This window comes from Pseudophryne corroboree, chromosome 3 (assembly GCF_028390025.1).
Source record: "Pseudophryne corroboree isolate aPseCor3 chromosome 3, aPseCor3.hap2, whole genome shotgun sequence".
NCBI classification, from domain to species: domain Eukaryota; kingdom Metazoa; phylum Chordata; class Amphibia; order Anura; family Myobatrachidae; genus Pseudophryne; species Pseudophryne corroboree.
The window spans coordinates 499,638,536-499,660,972 of record NC_086446.1 but is presented as its reverse complement, the minus strand read 5'-3'; positions in this window follow the sequence as shown (position 1 = coordinate 499,660,972).

The window sequence follows — 22,437 nt, the reverse complement described above, 5'->3', positions numbered from 1 at the left end:
TGCCCCCACCGGGCCTAGCTCCGCCTGTGGAGCCCCAGCGACATGCGGTTGATTTTGTAGAGGCCAGGGAGGACTTCTGTTCCTGGGAACTAGCTGTGTTGTGCAGCTTCTTTCCTCTGCCCCTGCCTCTGGCAAGAAAGGACGCACCTCGGACTTTCTTGTTTCTTTGTTCGAAAGGCTGCATTTGATAATGTCGTGCTTTCCTATGCTGTGCAGGAATATAAGGCAAAATATCAGAATTACCAGCTATAGCTGTGGAGACCAGGTCCGAGAACCCTTCTCCACACAATCCTTAGCCTTCCATATGCCTCTTAAGTCGGCATCATCTGTCCATTGCATATTCTACAGGACACGTCAAGCAGAAATCGACATAGCTTTGACTCTAGGACCCAGTAGACTCATGTCTCTTTGGGCATGTTTTTTATATATATATATCTCTTAAGACAGCATCTTTTCTCTCTCTCTCTCTCTATATATATATATATATATATATATATATATATACATACATACTAGGGTCTCAATCCCTGCTGATAAGGTACCTGTCCACGCTGCCACAGCGCTATAAACCCATGCCGACACAATCGCCGGTCTGAGTAGTGTACCAGAATGTGCACGCTATCTGCAGGATCCCTGAGGATAGCTGTTACGTCAGGGCTACCTTTTGGGCAAACGTGACACCCTAGGGGAAGATTCCCATCGTATCCTGGCCCTAGTAGGGAAGGATACTCCCTGAGAATTCTTTGTGGGAAACTGCAGTCTCTTGTCTGGAGATTCCCGCTCTTTTTCATCATAAGAGGAGGGAAATTTACCTCAGCTTTCCTCCCCTTAAACATGTGTACCCTTGTGTCAGGGACAGATGAGTCATCAGTGATATGCAAATCATCTTTTATTACAATAATCATATATTGAATACTTCTCTGCCATTTTGGCTGTAACTTTGCATTATCGTAGTCGACACTGGAGTCAGACTCCGTGTCGATATCAGTGTCTATTATTTTGGATAGTGATCATTGAGAGACTCTGAAGGTCTCTGCGACATAGGGACAGACATGGGTAGATTCCCTGTCTGTTCTCTAATCTTTTGTGCAATAAATTCCCCTTAGCACTTAATTACACATATCCAAACAGGTGTCAGCGTTGTCGACGGAGACACCCTCTCACACACATATTTGCTCCATCTCCTCCTTAGGGGAGCCTTTTACCTCAGACATGTCGACACACACGTACCGACACACCACACACTCAGGGAATGCTCATCTGAAGACAATTCCCCCATAAGGCCCTTTGGAGAGACAGAGAGAGAGTATGCCAGCACACACCCCAGCGCTATTAACCCAGGAATAACACAGTAACTTAATGTTAACCCAGTAGCTGCTGTTTGTATTGATTTTTGCGCCTAATTATGTGCCCCCCCCTCTCTTTTTACCCTCTTCTATGTAACTGCAGGGGAGAGGCTGGGGAGCTTCCTCTCAGCGGTGCTGTGGAGAAAAAACATGGCGCTGGTGAGTGCTGAGGAAGAAGCCCCGTCCCCTCGACGGCGGGCTTCTGTCCCGCTTTCATGTACAATTTTGGCGGGGGCTCATACATATATACAGTGCCCAACTGTATATATGCAAACTTTTGCCAAAGAGGTCTCTAATTGCTGCCCAGGGCACCCCCCCCCCTGCGCCCTGCACCCTTACAGTGACCGGAGTATGTGGGTGTAGTGTGGGAGCAATGGCGCACAGCTGCAGTGCTGTGCGCTACCTCAGTGAAGACTGGAGTCTTCTGCCGCCGATTTCGAAGTCTTCTTGCTTCTTTCACCCGGCTTCTGTCTTCCGGCTCTGCGAGGGGGGCGGCAGCGCGGCTCCGGGATCGGACGACGAGGGTGAGATCCTGTGTACGATCCCTCTGGAGCTAATGGTGTCCAGTAGCCTAAAAAGTAGGACCTAGCTTCAGAGAGTAGGGCTGCTTCTCTCCCCTCAGTCCCACGATGCAGGGAGTCTGTTGCCAGCAGAGCTCCCTGAAAATAAAAAAACCTAACAAAATACTTTCTTATAGCAAGTTCAGGAGAGCTCACTAAACAGCACCCAGCTCGTCCGGGCACAGATTCAAACTGAGGTCTGGAGGAGGGATATAGAGGGAGGAGCCAGAGCACACCAGAATCTAAATTCTTTCTTAAAGTGCCCATGTCTCCTGCGGAGCCCGTCTATTCCCCATGGTCCTTACGGAGTCCCCAGCATCCACTAGGACGTTAGAGAAAAGGATTTACCAGTAGGTATTAAAATCCTATTTTCTCATATGTCCTAGAGGATGCCGGGGATGCTTCAAGAATAATGGGGTTTATACCAAAGCTCTAGAACGGGCGGGAGAGTGCGGACGACTCTGCAGCACCGAATGACCAAACAAGAGGTCCTCATCAGCCAGGGTATCAAACTTGTAAAACTTCGTAAAGGTGTTTGATCCCGGCCAAGTAGTAGCTTGGGCAAGCTGTAATGCCAAGACCCCTTCGCCAGCCGCCCAGGATGATCCCACCTTTCTAGTAGAATGGGCCTTCACCGATTTCAGTAACGGCAATCCTGCCGCAGAATGAGCCTGCTGAAACGTAGTACAGATCCAGCGCGCAGTAGTTTGCTTGGAAGGAGTAGCCCCAATCTTGTTGGGAGCCCATAGAACAAACAGAGCCTCTGATTTCCTAACATGAGCCATTCTGGCGACATAGATTTTTAAAGCTCTGACCACATCGAGAGACTTCGATTCCGCCAAGGTGTCAGTAGTCACTGGCACCACAATAGGCTGGTTTACGTGAAACCACTTTTGGCAGAAATTGCTGACGAGTTCTCAACTCCGCTCTATCAGCATGGAAGATTAAAATAGGGGCTTTTGTGAGACAAAGCCGCCAATACAGATACCCGCCTTACGGATGCTAAGGCAAACATCATGACTACCTTCCAAGTAAGAAATTTTAATAGAACCTTACGTAAAGGTTCAAACCAATGAGATTGCAGGAACTGCAACACCACATTAAGATCTCATGGAGCCACAGGGGGCACAAAGGGAGGTTGGATGTGCAACACGTCTTCAAGAAGGTCTGTATTCCTGGAAGGGAGGCCAATTCTTTCTGAAAGAAAATTGATAAGGCCGAAATATGTACTTTAATGGAGCCTAAGTTTAGGCCCGCATCCACACCTGCTTGTAAAATATGGAGCAACCGCCCCCGCGGAAAATCCTCCGTAGGAGCTTTCTTGGATTCACACCAAGACCCATATTTTCCCCAAATATGGTGGTAACGCTTTGCCGTTACTTCTTTTCTAGCCTGAAGAAGTGTGGGAATAACTTCACTGGGAATACCCATCCGGGCTAGGATTTGGCGTTCAACCGCCATCCCGTCAAACGCAGCTGCGGTAAGTCTTGATACACTCACGGCCCCTGTTGTAACAGGACCTCTCGAAGAGGAAGAGGCCAGGGATCTTCTATGAACAATTCCTGAAGATCTGGATACCAGGCCCTCCTTGGCCAGTTTGGAACAAGGAGTATCGCCTGAACCCTTGTTCCTCTTATGCTCTTTAACACCTTGGAACGAGTGGAAGTGGAGAAAATACCTAGACTGACTGAAACACCCACGGTGTCACCAGGGCGACCACCTCTATTACTTGAGGGTCCCTCAACCTGGAACAATATCTTTGAAGTTTCTTGTTGAGGCGAAACGTCACCATGTCTATTTGAGGAATTCCCCAACAACTTGACCCTTCTGCAAAGACCTCTTGATGAAGACCCCACTCTCCTGAATGGAGGGTGTCTGTTGAGGAAGTCTGTTTCCCAGTTGTCTACACCCGAAATGAAGATCGCTGACAGAGCGTTTACATTCCCTTTCCGCCCAGCAGAAAACTTTTGTGGCTTCTGCCATCTCCGCTCTGATCTCCGATCCGTCCTGGCGGTTTACGTACGCCACTGCTGTATGTTGTCCGACTGAGTTAAGACGGGCAAACCACGAACAAGATGTTCCAGAATGTTTATGTACCGACAAGCTTCCTGGCTTGACCATTTTCCCTGGAAATTCGTTCCCCCCTGAATGACTGCTCCCCAGTCCTGGAGACTTGCATCCATGGACACCAGGATCCCATCCTGGATCCCGAGCCTTCGGCCCTCTAGGAGGTAAGAACTGAGCAGCCACCACAGGAGAGAAATTCTGGTCCTGGAAGATAAGATTATTTGCCGGTGCATGTGCAGGTGAGACCCGGACCACATGTCCAATTGGTCCCGCTAAAAACTCTCTTGCATTTAACCTGCTCACTGAATGGCCTCGTAGGCCGCAACGCTTTTTCATCAATGGAACGTATTGATGGATTGACACTGTTGTAGATCTGACCCGACTCTGGATCTTCAAAGCTCTTTCCATTGGAAGAAACTAACTCTCAACAGTTCTGTATCTAACATCTTTTTCAACGCTGACAACCGCGTCGTTGGGATCAACCGTGATTCTGGTAAGTTCAGGAGCCAACCACTTTGTTGAAGCTCCGTCAGGGATAAAGCAACATTTTGCACCACTTGTTTCTTACCCTCCCCGTACGCTGGAGAGCTTCCCAGTACAGAGTAATAATGACTCTTTTACTATTGAAGAAAACCATCATACTCCAGTGAATTGGCACTGACAATCCTGAATAGCAAAACCCGGTAAGCCTAATGCGGAAGAACCGTATTTAGACCCTCTTTCTCCTTAACAGATTGGAGATCCCTGCCCAGAGAGATTTCATCTTGTAGTTCAACTTCTTAAGTAGAAATTGTTTGGAATTGTTCTGACCTAGCCTTCCGGCCTCAGAAGCACGGAAAAGCTTGAATCACAGCTTTTATCCTCTTTTTTTTTTTGTGTCCGGGACAACAGGACAATGACCTGATCCTGACCCAACTCTTGTATGGCGTTGCATACTACCTCCCCGTCCAGAGGAGAATTGGAAAGGTTTATTTGAAAATCAGTGAGGGGAATCGTCTGGAAACTCCAGTATGTCCCCCTTGGGACTCTATTCATTAAACTCACTGGTCCATGTCCGTTCCAGGACTGACTGAAGAGTATTAGACGTGGTCCCACCGCTGTGGGCTCCCGCAAGATAGACCCAGCGACATGCGGTGGATGTGGTAGAAAGAGAGGATGATTCCTGTTTCTGCGAACTTGAAAAGGCTGCTGACCTCTTATCTTTTCACCTTCCTCTACCTGCAAAGTAAGGGAAAACCGTATCCATTCGGTCGAAATGACTGCATTCTAGAAAAATGCGTCACCAACCGTTGTGAGGAAACATAGGTCAAGAAGGTAGACTTACCAGTGGTATCTGCCGAGATCAACTTACCAAAGCCATCCCCAAACCAGGTTTCACCTTCATAGGGAAGATACTCCAGTTCTTCTCGGAGTCAGCCTCTGCATTTCATTGGTGAATCCACAACGCCCTCCTAGTCGAGACCGCCATGGAAGTGGCACGCAAAAACAAGAGTCCAATATCCCTTGTAGTCGCATGGCAGTATGCTGCAATGATATAGACATAACTCAACTTAAGTTGCATACAACTATTCCCCCATGCGCATGTAATGCAAGCATAAACAACGTACATGCGGACACATAATTAGAGTATCACATATCTTCCTACATACGATCCTTTGTGACAGGGCCCCGTGCAGACCAGGGGGTGACTCTCACTTTCTATCCATTGAGAAGGACAAAACTTAACTCAGCATTCATTATAAATATCTTTATATACATACATACCTTCCAATGCACCTATACACACACATATATCTATCTATATCTATCTATCTATCTATCTATCTATATATATATATACATACACACACACATATACATACACATATATATTTTTCTTGTCAGGAACAGCAAGGTCCCTAGTGACGTTAATACGTTCTAGTGTGTATGAACAGGTACTAAATGCCAATTTTTGAGGATCTGATCAGGAAACATTATGGTCGACCTAAGAAAGATTTTCGAGTCGATCTCAGGTAGTAGTAACTGGGCAAAATAAATTTTTTGCGCCCCTGAGGGGTCTGAGAGAAATCTATTCTACGAATATGACTCCCTCCATAATATTATTATGTCTGTGATTGTGCCACAGACCTATATAATCATACTATACATACATATTACATATAGGTATAGATCTGATATGCATCATAATATCATGTCCATATCCACCCAGTCAGATATTGTTGGTGCCGACAGGGACACCCCCCACGTCTGTGTCTCCCATATAGTTTTCTCTTGGGAAAAATATACCTCTACTGACATGTTGACATATTCACATGTACACAGTACCATTAGGAGTCGACAGCACCGACATAGTCATTCCCTTTGTGGCAGAGCCCTCAGCCTCAAATATGCCGACATTACACTGGCTATAAGGGATAGACCCCAGTACATTCTGTCATGGAAACACAGAAGGAGTTTACCAGCTCATTTTCCCCAGCGCACATGATGTAGTGTTTTTATTTCACTTTATATTATACCAAACCACTGTTCCCCCCCCCACCCCTCGTTTTCCACTCTGATCCATGCAGCAGTGTTTAGGAAGGACCAGCGTCTCTGTGAGGAGAAAATGGCGCTGGATAGAGCTGTAAGGGCTAAGCCACGCCCCCTCATCGGCGCGCTTCAGTCCCGCTCTACACATTATACTGGCAGGGGTCCTATATTTAGTGCCTAGGCACTTTTAATACACATTTTTGCCAGTTTATAACTTCAGTGTTCATGCTGCCCAGGGCGCCCCCCCCTGCGCCCTGTCAGTGCCGCTGTGTGTGCGGGAGCATGGCGCGCAGCGCGACCGCTGCGGTACCTCAACACTGAAGTCTGATGCCGTCACTGAAGTCCTCTTTTCTTCTTTTACTCACCCGGCTTCTTTCTTCTGGCTCTGTGAGGGGGGTGACGGCGCGGCTCCGGGAACAAGCAGCTAGGCGTACCAAGTAATCGAACCCTCTGGAGCTAATGGTGTCCAGTAGCCTAAGAAGCAGAGCCCTTGAACTCAGAAGAAGTAGGTCTGCTTCTCTCCCCTCAGTCCCACGAAGCCAGCAGGTCTCCCTGAAAATAATAAACCTAACAAAGTCTTTTCAGAGAAACTCAGTAGAGCTCCCCTGTGTGTGACCAGTCTCGCTGGGCACAGAATCTAAACTGGAGTCTGGAGGAGGGGCATAGAGGGAGGAGCCAGTTCACACCCAAAGTCTTAAAGTGTGCCGATGTCTCCTGCGGATCCCGTCTATACCCCATGGTTCTTGAAGCATCCCCAGCATCCTCTAGGACGTATGAGAAAATAGGATTTTAATTACCTACCGGTAAATCCTTTTCTCGTAGTCCGTAGAGGATGCTGGGCGCCCGCCCAGTGCTCATTTTTCCTGCAGAATTACGTTTTATCTTTTTACACAGGTTCTCATGTGTTAAGATGTTCACAGCTGTTGCTGTTGTGTTATGCATGCACGTTAGCATGGGTTATGTTGAAAGTCATGTTAGGCGGCATGTTTTGTATGGTATGAATCTCGCCACTAGTTTTATGTAAATTCTTCTCTCGAAGTTGTCCGTCTCCTCGGGCACAGTTCCTATACTAAGGTCTGGAGGAGGGGCATAGAGGGAGGAGCCAGTTCACACTGTTGAAAAGTCTTACAGTGCCGAAGGCTCCTGCGGAACCGTCTATACCCCATGGTACTAAAATGGATCCCAGCATCCTCTACGGACTACGAGAAAAGGATTTACCGGTAGGTAATTAAAATTCTATTTTTATTTCCCCAGTGTGGGGCACCCCAAGAAGGAGTATTGTCTTTTAGTGACCAAAACGTTAGCTACACCTAGATCCTGGAGCACCACCAAGCTTTCTTATGATCAAAGTTGGTGCTAATTCTAATATAGCTGGGTAGAAACCAGGAGTAGGTGGAATGCTGCAGTCCTTTTAAGCAGCACCTTGAAATAAACTTGCGAGGTGGAGATTAACTGCATTAGCAGTATCTGGAAGAAAGCTGCAGTCTAAGTGGAACTGGAGGATACTAACAGAGTAGCAAAATCAAGAGGAGCTTTCGTCAACAGTTTGCAGAGTGAGACACAATGCTTCAGAGACCATGAAGGGTTTAAATAGGCTGTCCAATCATAGGCGAAATCTGACTGGTCAGTGATGCTCGTGTGATGAGAAATCCTGGATCTACATTTGCAAACCAAAGATGGAGAGAGAGCCAAGATGGCAGCGCTCATAGGTGAAACGCTGCCTAAGCTCTGCCCAGGCACAGTACAGTGAACTCTGCAGGACAGAACAGAGAAGCCAAACATCTTTAAAACCTTGTGAGGACAGCAGTCTGTCAGATCGTAATACCATACAGGGGACCTTAATCCCTTATGCACATCAAACTTCCTGCACATTTTTTATTTTTCTTTATTAAACCTTTAGGGATTTCATTGTAGGATTAGGTGTCTTCCAGAACAGCCAATCTCCAATGAGACACTTGGGAAAAGACTTTTATAGAGATTGCTACTTTCATTAGTATTCTCAACAAGTACGTATATAGCGCAGCATATACGATTGTGCTTTACAATTAGATCATAAATCATCATAACACACTGGTTATGTAACCTAGACCATATCTCCGCCAAAGGCACAATGTTCAAACTTAAAATATATTGTTTTAAAAGACAGTTAAAAAAGCTACTTATTTATAGTGCGTGTGTGTGTATTTATATATATATATATATATATATATATTTATTGACTGATCAGTAATTCTCTTACTTCCCGATATGTTAGGAAGCTGAAATTAACATAGGCATTCTTCAGGTGGGAAATAGAAAACCTACGTAATTAAAATTTTAATAAACCTCCCCTAAGGTGATGAAAAGGGGTTGACATAATGACGTCGTTACTGATGCGCGGCTTGCATTGTGTGAACGATAACGCCCAAACGGACAATTGGATAAAAATTTGGATTGCACCTCCAGTGTGTAGAATTTACTAAACTACATAAATAGTCCTGTCACTTTTTACCATATCTACTATGGATGCTCCTCGGGTAACGGCAAGAAAAATGGATTAATATTTACTGTACTTACATTAAGACGTCTCAAAAACTGTGAAAATCAGAAACTCCCGTGCGAAGAACGGGTAGAACACCTAGGGGTAAATTTACTAAGAATCGTATTTTCCCGTTTGAGGTCAAAGTTCAATCACGAATGACATCGAAAGTGTAAATATGCAACTTTTTGAATTGATTACGACTAATTTACTAAGCTGCCGTATTCTGCATTTTCGGTTTTTCCGATGTCGATGTCATTCGTTTTTTTAGGCAGTGTTTTACGTGAGTGACTTGTAAAACACTGCCGACTTTAATACAATGAATCTCGGCCGGATCTGAGAGATCCGTGCAGGGCTTCATTGTGCACCTTGTAAAAAAAAAAAAAAAAAAATGTTTAAACTTAAAAAAAAAAATTGCGTGGGGTCCCCCCTCCTAAGCCAAACCAGCCTCGGGCTCTTTGAGCCGGCCCTGGTTGCAAAAATATGTGAAAAAAAATTGACAGGGGTTCCCCCATATTTAAGCAACCAGCACCGGGCTCTGCGCCTGGTCCTGGTTCCAAAAATACGGGGGACAAAAAGCGTAGGGGTCCCCCGTATTTTTTAAACCAGCACCGGGCTCCACTAGCTGGACAGATAATGCCACAGCCGGGGGTCACTTTTATACAGTGCCTTGCGGCCGTGGCATCAAATATCCAACTACTCACCCCTGGCCGGGGTACCCTGGGGGAGTGGGGACCCCTTCAATCAAGGGGTCCCCCCCCCAGCCACCCAAGGGCCAGGGGTGAAGCCCGAGGCTGTCCCCCCCCATCCAATGGGCTGCGGATGGGGGGCTGATAGCCTTTGTTGAAAGTAATGAATATTGTTTTTAGTAGCAGTACTACAAGTCCCAGCAAGCCTCCCCCGCAAGCTGGTACTTGGAGAACCACAAGTACCAGCATGCGGCGGAAAACCGGGCCCGCTGGTACCTGTAGTACTACTACTAAAAAAATACCCCAATAAAGACATTACACACACACCTTGAAAGTATAACTTTAATGCATACATACACACCACCATATACACATACTTACCTTATGTTCACACGAGGGTCTGTCCTCTTCTCCAGTAGAATCCATGGTGTACCTGTTGAAAAAATCCTACTCACCAAATCCAGTGTAGAGGGCTCCTCGGGTAATCCATTTGTAATCCACGTACTTGTAAAAATAAAAAACCGGGACACCCGACCACGAACTGAAAGGGGCCCCATGTTTTCACATGGGACCCCTTTCCCCGAATGCCAGAAACCCCCTCTGACTGATGTCTAAGTGGGTTTCTCCAGCCAATCAGGGAGCGCCACGTTGTGGCACCCTCCTGATCGGCTGTGTGCTCCTGTACTGTATGACAGGCGGCACACGGCAGTGTTACAATGTAGCGCCTATGCGCTCCATTGTAACCAATGGTGGGAACTTTGAGGTCAGCGGTGAGGTCACTTTCGGTCAACCGCTGACCTCAAAGTTCCCACCATTGGTTACAATGGAGCGCATAGGCGCTACATTGTAACACTGCCGTGTGCCGCCTGTCATACAGTAAAGGAGCACACAGCCGATCAGGAGGGTGCCACAACGTGGCGCTCCCTGATTGGCTGAAGAAACCCACTTAGACATCAGTCAGAGGGGGTTTCTGGCATTCGGGGAAAGGGGTCCCATGTGAAAACATGGGGCCCCTTTCAGTTCGTGGTCGGGTGTCCCGTTTTTTTATTTTTACAAGTACGTGGATTACAAATGGATTACCCGAGGAGCCCTCTACACTGGATTTGGTGAGTAGGATTTTTTCAACAGGTACACCATGGATTCTACTGGAGAAGAGGACCGACCCTCGTGTGAACATAAGGTAAGTATGTGTATATGGTGGTGTGTATGTATGCATTAAAGTTATACTTTCAAGGTGTGTGTGTAATGTCTTTATTGGGGTATTTTTTTAGTAGTAGTACTACTACAGGTACCAGCGGGCCCGGTTTTCCGCCGCATGCTGGTACTTGTGGTTCTCCAAGTACCAGCTTGCGGGGGAGGCTTGCTGGGACTTGTAGTACTGCTACTAAAAACAATATTCATTACTTTCAACAAAGGCTATCAGCCCCCCATCCGCAGCCCATTGGATGGGGGGGGGGGGGGGGACGGACAGCCTCGGGCTTCACCCCTGGCCCTTGGGTGGCTGGGGGGGGGACCCCTTGATTGAAGGGGTCCCCACTCCCCCAGGGTACCCCGGCCAGGGGTGACTAGTTGGATATTTGATGCCACGGCCGCAAGGCACTGTATAAAAGTGACCCCCGGCTGTGGCATTATCTGTCCAGCTAGTGGAGCCCGGTGCTGGTTTCAAAAATACGGAGGACCCCTACGCTTTTTGTCCCCCGTATTTTTGGAACCAGGACCAGGCGCAGAGCCCGGTGCTGGTTGCTTAAATATGGGGGAACCCCTGTCAATTTTTTTCCCATATTTTTGCAACCAGGGCCGGCTCAAAGAGCCCAAGGCTGGTTTGGTTTAGGAGGGGGGACCCCACGCATTTTTTTTTGGAAAAATTATAACATTTCCCACCCCTTCCCACTGAAAAACATGCCTATACAAACACGGGATAAAAAAGCAGGTCTGTTTTTTTTTAGCACTTTTTCACGATTTGTATTTCATCACGGCAGTGTTTGGCTATTGTCGGCAGTGTTTGTGTTTTGCACTTTTTAGTAAATTCCCGATTTCTACCAAATTGCAGGCGTATTTGACCGATGGTGTATTGATTCGTGATTTTTTCCTTGGACTTCCAAAATATTACGAATGCCCTCATCACTGCCGTGATTTTTGCTTAGTAAATTACCGAGATGACACTTTGAAGAAAAAACGGCATCTCGGTCAAAATCGGGACCTTAGTAAATATACCCCCTAGTGTTTATATAAGATTAATTGGATGTTTTGAATAATGCAATAGCTGCTTGTATGGGTTCATTATATTCATTGCTCTGCTACTAATTTTCTGTATTCCATCATCATTGGAAAACTTATAGTCACTGACTAAACCAATCGATAGACAGTAACACCAAGATATTAAAAGGTGGAGGCAAAATAATAAAATAAAAACTTACATTTTATAACTAAATTCATGAAATACAATATTTTATTTTGAACCGAATAAAAAAAAAAAAAAAAAAAAAAGAGGAAAAAAAAAAAAAAAGGATGTTTATTTTATTAACAGTTTCTCATATAGCGCAGCAAATTCCGTTGTGATTTGTTTAAGATGTAAGACCAAGGAAAATCCATCCTATTTATGAAAAAGAGAACACCAACATTCCTGGAAATTAATATTTCAAAAGTCATACATAAACATGTAAACATTTTCTGAAGCTATGTAGGTATAGATTACAGAATCATAAAATTTACTTTGCTAATAATTCAGTTTTTATTAACAGACTAACCCGTGTCATAATCTAGTCCTGTAAAAGCATTTTCTCATTGGCAAAAGGTCTAGAAGAGCATAGTAGGTATGACCATGAATTAATTGGCTAGGGAACAGGAGCATGGTTATTTTTAATTAAACTATGAATGTTAGGAGATGCCTTAAAAACAAACAAAAAAATAGGATTTTAATTACCTACCGATAAATCCTTTTCTTGTAGTCCGTAGAGGATACTGGGGTCCACATTAGTACTATGGGCTATAGATGGGTCCACTAGGAGCCTTGGGTACTTTAAGAAATCAATAGTGTGCACTGGCTCCTCCCTCTATGCCCCTCCTACCAGACTCAGTCTAGAATCTGTGGCCAGAGGAGACGGACATATCCTGAGGAAGGCTGTAACAGAACAGTGGTGAGATTCGAACCAGCACACACAAACAAGAAGGAATGCCATGCTAACCAAACTGAACAGCAACAGCTGAACCAACAACATTACTTTAACTAAGTAACAGGACAGGAAACATGAAGCACTGGATGGGCACCCAGTATCCTCTACAGACTACGAGAAAAGGATTTACCGGTAGGTAATTAAAATCCTATTTTCTCTTACGTCCTAGAGGATACTGGGGTCCACATTAGTACCATGGGGGTGTACCAAAGCTCCAAAACTGGGTGGGAGAGTGCTGAGGTTCCTGCAGAACAGATTGACCAAACTGAAGGGCCTCCGAGGCCAAGGTGTCGAACTTGTAGAACTTTGCAAACGTGTTTGATCCAGACCAAGTAGCTGCTCGGCAGAGCTGTAAAGCCGAGACACCCCAGGCAGCCACCCAGGAAGAACCCACTGACCTAGTAGAGTGGGCCTGTACTTTAGGAACCGGCAATCCTGCTGATGAATAAGCATGCTGGATAGTAAGCCTGATCCAGCGAGCAATAGACTGCTTTGAAGCAGGACACCAAATTTTCTTGGGATCACAGAGAACAAACAGCGAGTCAGATTTTCTGGACGAGCTGTCCTCTTCACGTAGATCTTTAAAGCCCTCACAACATCCAGGGACTTTGAGGTAGCAGAGGTGTCAGTAAGCACCGGAACCACAATAGGTTGGTTGATATGAAATGCAGACACCACCTTAGGAAGAAATTGCTGACGAGTTCTGAGTTCAGCTCTATCCTCATGAAAAATCAAATATGGGCTTTTGTGAGACAACGCCCCTAGTTCGGGGACACGCCTTGAGAAGCCAAGGCCAACAGTGTAACAGTCTTCCACGTAAGAAACTTAACGTCAAGCTCCTGTAAAGGTTCAAACCAGTCAGACAGCAGAAACTGCAACACCACGTTAAGATCCCAAGGTGCCGTGGGAGGCAAAAAGGGCAGCTGGATGTGCATAACACCCTTCAAGAACGTCTGAACCTCAGGGAGGGAAGCCAATTCTTTCTGGAAGAAAATGGACAAGGCTGAAATCTGGACTTTTAAAGGAGCCCAAACGTAGGCCCACATCCACACCTGACTGTAGAAAAAGGAGAAAACATCCCAGTTGAAATTCCACTGCAGGAAATTTCCTGTTTTCACACCATGAGACATTTTTTCCATATACGGTGGTAATGTTTAGACGTTACCCCCTTCCTAGCTTGGATCAGGGTTGGAATAACTTTGTTCGGAATGCCTTTCCGGGCTAACATCTGACGCTCAACTTCCATGCCGTCAAACGTAGCCGTGGTAAGTCTTGATAGACGAACGGCCACTGTCGCAGAAGATCCTCTCGCAGAGGCAGATGCCACGGGTCCTTAAGGAGCAACTCCAGTAGATCCGCGTACCAGGCCCTTCTCGGCCAACCTGGAGCAATGAGAATTGCTTGAACCTTTTCCCTTTCTCTCTTGAAAATTCTTGGGATCAGTGGAAGAGGTGGGAACACGTAAACCATCTCATAGGCCGATGGAGTCACCAGAGCATCCACTGCCACTGCTTGTGGGTCCCTCGACCTGGAACAATAGCGCTTAAGCTTCTTGTTGAGACGAGAAGCCATCATGCCTATCTGTGGAATTCCCCACGGACTTGTTAAGGACTCGAACACCTGCGGGTGAAGGCCCCACTCTCCTGGGTGGTGGTCGTGTCTGCTGAGAAAGTCCGCTTCCCAGTTGTCTACTCCCGGAATAAAGATTGCCGACAGCGCCACCGCATTTCTTTCTGCCCTGAGGAGAATTTTTGTTACCTCTGACATTGCTGCTCTGTTCTTCGTTCCGCCCTGTCAGTTTATGTACGTTACTGCCGTTACATTGTCCGACTGAACCTGAATGGCTTGATCTTGAAGAGGATGCGATGCCTGTAGAAGGGCGTTGTATATGGCCCTTAGTTCCAGAATGTTGATCGGAAGAATGGCTTCCTGACTTGACCATTTTCCTTGGAACTGTTCCACTTGGGTGACTGCTCCCCAACCTCTGAAGCTTGCGTCCGTGGTTAGCAGAATCCAATTTTGAATCCCGAACTGTCGACCCTCGGTCAGGTGAGAAGTCTGGAGCCACCACAGAAGAGAAATACTGGCTTTTGGCGACAGATGTATCCTCTGGTGCATTTGAAGATGCGATCCGGACCATTTGTCCAACAGATCCAGCTGGAATGGCCTGGCATAAAACCTTTCTTACTGCAGAGCCTCATAAGAGGCTACCATCTTCCCCAGAAGGCGAATGCACAGATGCATTCGCGGGTTGGTTTTAGGACATCCTGCACCATGGACTGGATTACCAACGCCTTTTCCAACGGAAGGAACACCTTTTGTTTCTCCGTATCCAGGATCATTCCTAGAAATGGAAGCCTCCGTGTTGGTTCCAGGTGGGATTTTGGTAGGTTCAGAATCCACCCGTGATCCTGGAGAAGTCGGGTTGAGAGGGCAATGCTGTCCATCAACCTCTTCCTAGAAGGTGCTTTTAGCAGCAGATCATCCAGGTATGGAATTATGTTCACTCTCTGTTTGTGGAGGAGAAACATCATATCCGCCATTACCTTGGTGAATACCTTCGGTGCCGTGGAGAGGCCACATGGCAGGGCCTGAAACGGATTGTGACAGTTCTGCAGTGCAAACCTTAGATACGCCTGATGAGGTGCCCAAATCAGAATGTGAAGGTACAAATCCTTGATGTCCAGAGACACCAGGAATTCCCCTTCCTCCAGACCTGAGATCATCGCTCTCAGAGACTCCATCTTGAATTTGAACACCCTTAAATACGGGTTCAGAGATTTGAGGTTGAGAATGGGTCTCACCGAACTGTCCGGTTTCGGTACCACAAACAGGTTGGAGTAATAACCCTTGTTTTGTAGTTGAAGTGGAACTGGGACAATGACCAGCACCAGTTTTTGAATTGCAACCTGTAAAGTCACACTTGCTTCCGGAGAAGCTGGTAAGCCTGATTTGAAGAATCTGTGGTGGGAGTTCCTGAAACTCCTCTCTGTATCCCTGGGCAATAAGGCCTGTGACCCAGGGGTCTGGCAAGACATTGCCCAAACGTGACTGAAATAACGTAACCGTGCTCCCACCTGCTTGTCTTCCTGGCAGTGCGGTCCACCGTCATGCTGAAGGCTTTGAGGAAGCAGACCCCGAGATCTGTTCCTGAAAACCTGCAGCTGCTGATTTCCTGGTTTTACCTCTATTACCTTTGAAGGTAGAAGAGGAACCCTTGGACTTGCCTTTGTACTTTGCTGTCCGAAAGGACTGCAGAGTTGGAGCAGTGTAGGTTTTCCTAGCTGGGGGTGTAGCGGAAGGAAGGTACGTACGTACGTAGACTTACCCAGCGTAGCATTGGAAATTAGCTTATGCAGTTCAATCCTGAACAGGACATCTACTGTGAAAGGCAGATTTTCCACTCCTTTCCTGGAGTCCGCATCCGCAGTCCACTGGGGCAGCCACAATCCCCTGCGTGCTTACACTGCCGTGGCAGTGGTGCGTGCGTTGAGCAAACCAATTTCCTTTAAGGCCTTCACCATAAAATTAGCAGAATCTTGGATATGCTGCAGGAGTAAAAAAATGCCCCCCCCTGGGTAAGGTATCCAAACTGTCAATTAGGTTACCTGACCATTTTGCGATGGCTCTAGTGATCCATGCGCAAGCAATAATGGGCCTCAGGGCCACCCCCGCCGACATCTACAGTGAATTGAGAGTGTTCTCAATTTTGCGGTCAGCTGTGTCCTTTAAGGCTGCTGCCCCAGGCACCGGCAAGACAATCTTATGTGACAACCTAGATACCGATGCGTCGACAATCGGCGGGTTTACCCAATTCTTTCTATCATCCAGGGGAAAGGGAAAGGATGTAATAAACCTTTTAGGGATCTGAAATTTATTGTCAGGGTTAGCCCAAGTTTCTTCAAACAGGCATTCAATTCTTTTGATGCAGGAAAAGTAGCCGAGATATTTTTTTTTTTTACATTAAAAAAGGATTCCTCCTCCACCTCTGCCATCTTGTCAGGATTGTGCAGGACATTTCTGATAGCCTCTATCAGGGCCTGTATGCCCTGTGATAAAACAGCATCCCCCCCGCCCGCATCCACCTCACCCTCCTCTGGATCTGATGTATCGTCATCAGTGTCATCATGCATGAGCTGGGCCAGAGAACGCTTTTGTGGGCAAATGGCGGGGGTTTGAGACACTGGTATGGGAACTGAATCTCTATTTATCAGGTCATCCATAGACTGTCTTAAAATGTGTGTCTCTTTCTCATTATTGGATAATTTAGTTGAAATATTTGATATTTCAACTTAATTAACCATGGGGGTTCTGCCCCACTAGCCTGAGAATGAGCGCTATCCTGGGTACAGGGTAGTGAGTCTCCAGGGGAAGAAAGGCACTCAGCCGTGCAGGAAACACAGTCCCTGGACATGGTAATGTGAAGGGACACATACCCACACACAGAAGGGGAAAAACACAGTTTAACCCAGAGAGAGCCCCCAGGGAGACACAGAAATTGGAGCCAGTCACATACAGTGCCACTGTAGCCAAGAAATTATCAGCTGGGTTGCCACACTAAGTCCCTTAAGAGGGCTTAGTATTTAAACACTGCTCCCCCCTTCTAAGACCCCCTGGTACTGCTGAGGAGACTTGGAGTCTTTGTGGAGGAGCTGCGCTTCCCTGTGATTCCTGTCAGAGCATGCTGCAGAGGGAAAATGGTGCTGGTGAGCTGCTGGATCCGCTCTCAGTGAAGCCCCGCCCCCTTAATGGTGCTCGGCTTCCCACTTTTATTTATACTGGCCTGAGGTAATTTTCAGACTAACAGAGGGTTAAAACCCTTGTCAGCCACAGGTGCCAGTGTGGGTATCATTGGTGGCTCAGCGCGCCCCTCACAGTGGGACAGACGCAGCTGCATGCCCTTCTGAGACCCCTGGAGCGCAGCCTGTACTCAGTGCTACGCTCCTACCCTTCTGCCGCCATTCCCATCGGCGACCCGCTAACCGGGACGCCTAGCTGTACTCACCACTCTTCTCTCTTTTGGCTCTGTTAGGGGTGGTGGCGTGCTGCGGGAGGGTACGCTGCACCGTGGTGTGGCTTGCGAATAACGCCCTCAGGAGCCGAGTGTCCTGTCAGCAGAGAAGCAGGACCATTAACTCTCCAGGAAGTTGGGCCGTTCTCCCCCCTAAGTCCCATGAAGCAGGCAGGCTGGTGCAAGTAAGCCCTGCCTGAAAACAACAAAATAGAAAATAAATGCAGAAAACTCTTCAGGAGCTTCCCTAAGCGTGACCGGCTCCTCTGGGCACATTTTCTAAACTGAGTCTGATAGGAGGGGCATAGAGGGAGGAGCCAGTGCACACTATTGATTTCTTAAAGTGTCTAAGGCTCCTGGGGGACGTGGCTTGGCACGGTGTGGAGTAGGCAGTATAGTGCTGTAGCTCCCATTTAAAACTCATTTTCCCCATCCCTTGTACCCGGTGATTAGGCTGCCCCTGCAGCTGTATGTGCCCCCTGTGCATACCCCGAGACATGCTGGGCTGGTGTGCGCTGTTCTGCTGAAGGAGTTTAGCCGTGACAGTCGGGTGCGGCCTCTCCCCGCTCCGGTCACGTGGATCCGTGGCGGTATCTCACCGCTCGCTGTGTCCTGCTGGCTCTCTGCTGCGGCGGTGCCTGGGATCCTGCCTGTTTCCGGGACCGCTGCTGGACGCTGCTGACCGTGCACTCTGCCTTGGTGGAGCCCTGCACCCGATCCATCTGCGAGCATCTCGCCCTGTATTGCTCCTCTACCACCTGGAGGTACTGTGGTTGAGGAGGGGGGGGGGCATATTGTGATCTGCTGCTGGTGGCTTGGAGGCTCAGATATTCCATAATACCTGCCTACTGTGTCTGCAGGGAGCGCTGTTACACTGAGGTGAGGAACCCCTGTGTGCATCTCCTGGATTTCACTCCCTTTGACTTTCCCTGCACTACTGTGATTATTATACATACTGTCTCTGTCCTGCATACTTTGTTTGTTGCCTGGATATGCACATTGAGTACAACATGTTATATGCCATCTGCTAGCACTTTGGAGTGCTTGGTATAATATACTCGTGATATTCTTCCTGTTGGAGGTGCGGTCTTATATCTACAACTTTATACCTTCGGTGTTATCCTATACTGAGCTTCCCGCCGGTCCTGTGGTTCCTGCCGGTACTGTTATGGAGAAAACAGGCAATGCAGCTAGTGCTGCAGCACGTTTGGAAAGATTTGCTAGAAATAATAAGATTTTACTCACCGGTAAATCTATTTCTCGTAGTCCGTAGTGGATGCTGGGGACTCCGTAAGGACCATGGGGAATAGACGGGCTCCGCAGGAGACTGGGCACTCTAAAGAAAGATTTAGTACTACCTGGTGTGCACTGGCTCCTCCCTCTATGCCCCTCCTCCAGACCTCAGTTAAGGAAACTGTGCCCGGAAGAGCTGACATTACAAGGAAAGGATTTTGGAATCCAGGGTAAGACTCATACCAGCCACACCAATCACACCATATAAAACTCGTGATAACATACCCAGTTTACAGTATGAACAACAACAGAGCATCAAACAACAGATGCCAACATAACATAACCCCTTTATTAAGCAATAACTATATACACGTATTGCAGAAAGTCCGCACTTGGGACGTGCGCCCAGCATCCACTACGGACTACGAGAAATAGATTTACCGGTGAGTAAAATCTTATTTTCTCTAATGTCCTAGTGGATGCTGAGGACTCCGTAAGGACCATGGGGATTATACCAAAGCTCCCAAACGGGCGGGAGAGTGCGGATGACTCTGCAGCACCGAATGGGCAAACAGAAGGTCCTCCTCAGCCAGGGTATCAAACTTATAGAACTTTGCAAAGGTGTTTGAACCCGACCAAGTAGCTGCTCGGCAAAGTTGTAATGCCGAGACCCCTCGGGCAGCCGCCCAAGAAGAGCCCACTTTCCTTGTGGAATGGGCTTTCACTGATTTTGGATGCGGCAAACCAGCCGCAGAATGAGCCTGCTGAATCGTGTTACAGATCCAGCGAGCAATAGTCTGCTTTGAAGCAGGAGCACCCAGCTTGTTGGATGCATACAGGATAAACAGCGAGTCAGTTTTCCTGACTCCAGCCGTCCTGGCTACATAAATCTTCAAAGCCCTGACTACATCAAGCAACTTGGAGTCCTCCAAGTCACGAGTAGCCGCAGGCACCACAATAGGTTGGTTCAAATGAAAAGATGACACCACCTTCGGCAGAAATTGCGGACGAGTCCGTAATTCTGCCCTGTCCATATGGAAAACCAGATAGGGGCTTTTACATGACAAAGCCGCCAATTCTGACACACGCCTAGCCGAAGCTAAGGCCAATAGCATGACCACTTTCCACGTGAGATACTTTAGCTCCACGGTCTTAAGTGGCTCAAACCAGTGAGATTTCAGGAAACTCAACACCACGTTAAGATCCCAAGGTGCCACTGGTGGCACAAAAGGGGGCTGAATATGCAGCACTCCCTTTACAAACGTCTGAACTTCAGGAAGCGAAGCCAGTTCCTTTTGAAAGAAAACGGATAGGGCCGAAATCTGGACCTTTATGGACCCTAATTTTAAGCCCATAGTCACTCCTGACTGTAGGAAGTGCAGGAACCGGCCCAGCTGGAATTCCTCTGTAGGGGCCTTCCTGGCCTCACACCAAGCAACATATTTTCGCCATATACGGTGATAATGTTTTGCTGTCACGTCCTTCCTAGCCTTTATCAGCGTAGGGATAACTTCATCCGGAATGCCTTTCTCCGCTAGGATCCGGCGTTCAACCGCCATGCCGTCAAACGCAGCCGCGGTAAGTCTTGGAACAGACAGGGCCCCTGTTGCAACAGATCCTGTCTGAGAGGCAGAGGCCATGGGTCCTCTGTGAGCATTTCTTGCAGTTCCGGGTACCAAGTCCTTCTTGGCCAATCCGGAACAATGAGTATTGTTCTCACTCCTCTTTTTCTTACGATTCTCAGCACCTTGGGTATGAGAGGAAGAGGAGGAAACACATAGACCGACTGGAACACCCACGGTGTTACTAGTGCGTCCACAGCTATCGCCTGAGGGTCTCTTGACCTGGCGCAATACCTTTGTAACTTTTTGTTGAGGCGGGATGCCATCATGTCCACCTGTGGCAGTTCCCATCGATTTGTAATCTGTGTGAAGACTTCTTGATGAAGTCCCCACTCTCCCGGGTGGAGGTCTTGCCTGCTGAGGAAGTCTGCTTCCCAGTTGTCCACTCCCGGAATGAACACTGCTGACAGTGCTTGCACGCGATTCTCCGCCCAACGAAGAATCCTGGTGGCTTCCGCCATCGCTACCCTGCTTCTTGTGCCGCCCTGGCGGTTTACATGAGCCACTGCGGTGATGTTGTCTGACTGAATCAGCACCGGTTGGTTGCGAAGCAGAGGCTCCGCTTGACTCAGGGCGTTGTATATGGCCCTTAGTTCCAGGATATTGATGTGCAGACAAGCCTCCTGACTTGACCACAGCCCTTAGAAGTTTCTTCCCTGAGTGACTGCTCCCCATCTTCGGAGTCTTGCATCCGTGGTCACCAGGACCCAGTCCTGTATGCCGAACCTGCGGCCCTCGAGAAGGTGAGCACTCTGCAGCCACCACAGAAGAGACACCCTGGCCCTGGGGGATAGGGTGATCAGCCGATGCATCTGAAGATGCGATCCGGACCACTTGTCCAACAGATCCCACTGAAAGATCCTCGCATGGAACCTGCCGAAGGGAATGGCTTCGTATGACGCCACCATCTTTCCCAGGACTCGCGTGCAGTGATGCACCGACACCTGTTTTGGTTTTAAGAGTTCTCTGACCAGAGTCACGAGCTCCTGAGCCTTCTCCGCCGGGAGAAACACCTTTTTCTGGTCCGTGTCCAGAATCATGCCAAGGAAGGGCAGACGAGTCGTAGGGATCAGCTGCGACTTTGGAATATTCAAAATCCAGCCGTGCTGTTGCAACACTTCCTGAGAGTGTGCTACGCTGATCAGCAACTGCTCTGTGGACCTCGCCTTTATGAGGAGATCGTCCAAGTATGGGATAACTGTGACACCCTGCTTTCGAAGGAGCACCATCATTTCCGCCATTACCTTGGTAAATATTCTCGGTGCCGTGGAGAGACCAAACGGCAACGTCTGGAATTGGTAATGACAGTCCTGTACCACAAATCTGAGGTACTTCTGATGAGGTGGATAAATGGGGACATGCAGGTAAGCATCCTTTATGTCCAGACACACCATAAAATCCCCCTCTTCCAGGCTTGCAATGACCGCTCTGAGCGATTCCATCTTGAACTTGAACCTTTTCAGGTAAATGTTCAGGGATTTTAAATTCAATATGGGTCTGACCGAACCGTCCGGTTTCGGAACCACAAACATTCTGAATAGTAACCCCTTCCCTGTTGAGGGAGGGGAACCTGTATCACCACCTGCTGGAGATATAATTTGTGAATTGCCGCTAACACTACTTCCCTTTCTATGGGGGAAGCAGGCAGGGCTGATTTTAGGTAACGGTGAGGGGGCCTCACTTCGAATC